The sequence below is a fragment of the Symphalangus syndactylus genome, chromosome 2 (assembly GCF_028878055.3).
Source record: "Symphalangus syndactylus isolate Jambi chromosome 2, NHGRI_mSymSyn1-v2.1_pri, whole genome shotgun sequence".
NCBI classification, from domain to species: Eukaryota; Metazoa; Chordata; class Mammalia; order Primates; family Hylobatidae; genus Symphalangus; species Symphalangus syndactylus.
Window position 1 is genome coordinate 107,244,174 of NC_072424.2, and position 4,576 is coordinate 107,248,749.

Below are 4,576 nucleotides of genomic sequence, written 5' to 3' on the forward strand. Positions count from 1 at the left end.
ATTTGGGGCTCTCTAAGCCTACAGTGAATATCACAATTTACACCTACGTGGAGAGGAATAATGCTGAAATGCATTTGTACTTATCAGGAAACAATAAACCAGAACTTAAAAGGCATACTTCATTGAGTCTTTTGGAGTTGTAATTTGACCTAACAAATTCATTTTCTAAATACGTTCTGTGTTTTGTTCTCCTTTTACCCATTACATCAATCAGTCATCTTCAAAGAGCTCTGTGAGAAGACTGGCCTTGATTTTATTCACCAGCTTAAAAAGGAAACGTTTCATTTGCCATCTTTAGTAGACAATACTTGCAGTCTAATAATTCAGAACATGTAAAAGAACAGGAAACTTCTTTCTCCTATAGAAATTTTAGCAAAAAAGAATAATCATCTCTGACAACGTTATCCAGTAGGGGAAGGAAGGTGCTGTTTCCAATCGAGGTGATGGCTGATGGGTGACATACATACTCACTATTTCACCACCATCCTGTTGCTTAATACAATTTGTACACACAACTTTATTCTAGAGAAGCAATTCTCAAGCTTGGCTCAGTGTTTGTTTTTAAAAACCTGCCTATGCTTTAGAAAAGTGCCTAGGGAGTTTTAAAAAATCTAGTACCTGGTCCAGTGATTCTGATTTTGTCTAGGACATAGCCAGAGCATAATGTTTTGTTTTGTTTTTTTTTTTGAGACGGGGTCTTATGTTGTCACCCAGGCAGGAGTGCAATGGCATCATCTTGGCTCACTGCAGCCTCAACCTCCCAGTTCAAGTGATCCTCCTGCCTCACTCCCCAAGTAGCTGGGACTACAGGTGGGCACTACCACGCCCAGCTAATTTTTATATTTTTAGTAGAGAAGGGTTTCAACATGTTGCCCAGGCTGGTCTCGAACTCCTGAGCTCAAGTAATCTGCCTGCCTCAGCCTCCCAAAGTGCTAGGATTACTGGCATGAACCACTGTGCCCAGTCAAGCATGAGGATTTTTAAAAACATTCCCAGGCAATTCTAATGTGTTGTTAAGGATGAGAAGAACTATTCTAAAAAGAAACATTATCCTCCATGCCAACAAAGAGTTTTATAGTCATTTGAGAATTCTACTATTAGCTTTGTCTTGGCCATTTCCACACCCATTAAAAATAATTAATAATATTATAGGCCAGGTGCAGTAGGTCACACCTGTAATCCCAGCACTTTGGGAGGCTGAGGCAAGAGGATCACTGGAACCCAGGAGTTTGAGACCAGCCTGGGCAACATAGGGAGACCCTGTCTCTACCAAAAATTTAAAAATTAGCCAGGCATAGTGGCATGCACCTATAGTGCTAGCTACCCCAGGAGGCTGATGCAGGAGGATTGCTTGAGCCTATGAGGTCAAAGCTGCAGTGAGCTGGTGATCATGCCACTGCACTCCAGCCTGGGCAACAGAGCAAGACCCTGTCTCAAATAAAAGATATATCTTTCTATATCAAATATTGAATCTAGTGAATTTAATATATAAAACATTGAATCTAGTGAATATCTATCTTTTAACCAAACTTTAAGAAATAAAACTTTTTGAAAACCAATGTGTTTTAAAAGTGGAAACATACATCTGTACTAAACACTGACATGACTTTTTGGGCTTAATCTGGACACTGAGTGGGATAAACAGGAATAAAGATGTTGGGTTCCTTAGATTAAAAGCTAAAGCCTTCCTTTCTTGAGTCCTGCACAGAAAGATACGTAACAAAACGGAAATCAAAGGTACTTAAATTGGCACTCCTATCAAAATAAAGTCCTCCTTCAGTCAATTTGTAGGTAGATGCCTTAGAATGATAGAATGATAGAACTGGATGTGAATTGAGATCAGCGAATACAGTGATTCTCTAGCTAGATATTAAAAGTGCTTTGGGTGCTTAAAAAATCTACATTTGGGCTGGGCACAGTAGCTCACGCCTGTAATCCCAACACTCTGGGAGGCCAAGGCAGGAGGATCGCTTAAGCCCAGGAGTTTGAGACCAGCCTGAACCACATAGAGAGAACTTATCTCTACAAAAAAAAAAAAAATTAGCCTGGTGTGGTGGTGCATGCCTGTGGTCCCGATGACTTGGGAAGCTGAGGCAGGAGGTTCACTTGAGCAGGATGGGTTGAGGCTGCAGTGAGCCAGTGATCGTGACACTATGCTGCAGCCTGGGCAACAAAGCAATGTCCTGTCTCAAAAAAGAAAAAAAAAATTGACATCTGGGTGTCACTCCAGCCCAATTAAACTATAATCTCTGGGTAGGGCCCAGGCATTGGCATTTTCTAAAAATCCCCACTTGATTCAAATGTGAAACCAAGACTGAAAACCCCTGGGCTCCTGTCACCTCCACATTTTATGGGGAGGAACTAGAAGGAACTCAAGGATATTTTGATAACTGTGCTCAAAGTCCCACCTTAGTAAAGTTTCCCAATGTAGTCCAGACAGTTGCATCTGGATCCAAGCAGAATTCACTGAATTAGGGTTGGGCAAAACTTGTACCATGCAAAATTCATACTCCAGAGTGAACCATGAATTTGGATAACCAAAAATTGTCCAAATTTTAAGGTTAGAAATAAGGACATTTTGGTTAGGCACGGTGGCTCACGCCTGTAATCCCAGCACTTTGGGAGGCTGAAGCAGGTGGATCACCTGAGGTCAGGAGTTCGAGACCAGCCTGGCCAACATGGTGAAACCCCGTCTCTACTAACAATACAAAAATTAACCAGGTGTGGTGGCAGGCCCTGTAATCCCAGCTACTCGGGAGGCTGAGGCAGGAGAATCGCTTGAACCCAAGGGGCGGAGGTTGCAGTGAGCCAAGATTATGTTACTGCACTCCAGCCTGGGCGACAGAGTGAGAATCTGTCTCAAAAATAAATAAATAAATAATAAATAAGGACGTTTTATGAAAGGGAAAAGTTTCTTCTCTAGTATTTTTAAATTAATTTCTGACCTCAAAAATCAAATTAGTTCTTATCCCAAAACAAGATAAAATATTTTCTCCATCCAGCCTTGTCCCCTCAATGATTTCCTCTCCTCCTGCCACCCACAGCAATTATGAAGAAAGCAGAAGACTTTTCATTTATTTTCCAAATACCCACTCCTACCAGGTTGTCAGCCTTCTTCTTTAAAAAGGTGCTTTGCACTTTAGAAGAAAAACATTTGTGAGGGGACTTTTATTGAAGTTACCATGGTGAACACCACTGACTAAAGAACAGAGCAGATTTCAGCCCCAAAGCACCAGAACACTGGCAGACACTTAAGGCTTCAATTAGCACTTTAAAAAAATCATCACTATTTTCTCCCACTTTGATTTAACCTATTGTCCCCAACTACAGAACTCTTCTAGATTTCCTACTTAATGACAGAGGAAAAGAGGACTTTGACAAATTGAAAATCTCTTGATGTGATATGAATTATTTGCTGAATTATTTTGTGTATAATATAATCTATGATTAACATGAAAACAAAACACAATATCATAATCCATTTTTGCAAGCCCTGAATATAGTCTTTTTTACTACCACTTGCAAAGGATATGACTTAACTGCTAATGCTACTTTTTAATCTCATTTTTAAAGTCTTTTAATCTAAGTTAAATTAAGAGAGATACAAAAACATATGCACTTCTTTTCCTTTGCTCAACTGAGATTAATACATGCCTCACACCCAAAGTGAACCTGGAGGGAAGAAATGCCCCAGGCTGGACCCTAAGTTCCAACATGATTTAGGAATCTTGGCATGCAGGGTGGTGGCTCAGACTCATTCTTTGGCCTTTGTGCCAGTTACCTAACTGAGCATGATGTTTGTGCCCATTATTGATATGAGGGTGTTATGGGCTGAACCGTGTCCCCGCAAAACTCATGTGTCAAAGTTCTAAACCCCAGTACTTCAAAAAGTGACTCTATTTGGAGACAGGACCTTTAAAGAGGTAATTAAGGTGAAATGAGGTCACATGGATGGGCCCTGATTCAATATGACTGATATAAGAATTTGAGAAGAGATTGGGACACAGATAGGCATAGAGAGAAAACCACGTGAAGGTGAAGAGAGAAGACGGCCATCCACAAGCCAAAGAGAGAAGCCTCCAGAAGAAACTGACCTTTCCAACACCTTGATGTCAAACTTCTAGCCTCCAGAATTATGAAAAAATAAATCTCCATTGTTTATGCCACCCAGTCTGTGTTACTTCATAATGGTGGCCCTAGAAAACTAATATGGAGTGTTTCTTCACTAAAAAAATACAAATAATAATATTTTAAAATTTTAAAGTATCAGCACATTTCAGGTTCTCTGAAGAGTGACATGTAGATCATAGAAATCCATTATTTTGAACAGTGACCATTATCACTTATGCAATGATTAGAAAAACTTTGAGAATAAAAAAATAAAGGCACATTCATAACATACTTAAGAAAGTTGTTTCATATATTCTTGGGGATATTAGAAATAGCTACATTCAGTTATAAATCAGAGAATTAATACTATCACTTTTTGAATGTTTTGGTAGAATGGGCTCTCTTGAGAGCTGGTTTTGCATCTTCAGGTTTGAAGAACTGCTCATTCACCCCTGGACAAATTAAG